The following is a 1,066-nucleotide window of genomic DNA, read 5'->3' on the forward strand; positions in this document are numbered from 1 at the left end:
GTTGGCTTTGAGGAGCAAGACTCTTCCTGTCCAACAAAGAGAGCAGTTTGTCCTTGTGTCCCCGGCCACCGAAAGCTTGGCTGGGATAAAGGGGCCTTACCCACACCTGGAGACAGAAGGACTGGACTTTTAAATGACACACAACAGTGACCAGCCACTGCTTGTGCTCATTACACACAGCTGAGGCTTTTTAAGAAAAAAGGATTAAGAGTGTCCAAACCTTGAACAATGTGAGGATCTGCTTCAGTACGGCTGGAAGATTATTCCAGCTGTTTGGGGCTGGGAGCCTAAAAAAGCTAAGCTTGCCTCCCATAGTCAGTGGAGCTCCAGACACTTGGATGTAAAGAGCTTGGTTTAAGCAGAGGGCAGACTGGCAGGTAGTGCCAGATAAAAGGACATAAACCAGCACTGTAATTAAGGAGTGAATGATTACAAACCTTAAAAATACCCTTCAGGAAATATATGGCTGCTGTTCAGTTGCTAGCTGCTGGCCTTTTTGTTCTGCTTACAGCTTTCCATCATTTTCCCCTTGTTTTTGAGGACAGACACTGGCTAACTATGCAGCACAGTCCTCTCCAGTCAGGGCTGGGGGCCAAGGGAAGCGACAGTGCCTCTTAGCATTGTTCTGGCAGCCTTCCAGACAAGAGACAGGGAACCCATTGGGACAGCATGTTCCCCGCCGGCTGCACCAGAAGCTTAAAAACATGTTTATGTTGAGTCAGCAAGAGCCGCCCAGGCTGGGCACGTCACTGCTCTCTTTCAAGGCTGTTGGAAGGAGCCGTGTCAAAGTTCAAGCTCATGTTCGAGTCTGCTCCAGGTGCTGCCTGCAGTTTGCTCCTGCTCACTCGGAGCCACTTACCCCCAGTGTCACCAGTGCGCATAGGTCACCTGAAAATGAAGGGGAACCAGCATTGCTCTGTCCTTGTCGTCGTGCCCCATGTCAGAAAGGCCAGCTCTCCCTGTGCTTCAATGGGTGCCAGCAACTGGGCAGGACTCGGTGCCACCTGACACCAAACACTCCCATGCTCAGAGCACAGATGAGTGACAGCACACTGTGTGTCCCGGT

This window comes from Cuculus canorus, chromosome 2 (assembly GCF_017976375.1).
Source record: "Cuculus canorus isolate bCucCan1 chromosome 2, bCucCan1.pri, whole genome shotgun sequence".
NCBI classification, from domain to species: Eukaryota; Metazoa; Chordata; class Aves; order Cuculiformes; family Cuculidae; genus Cuculus; species Cuculus canorus.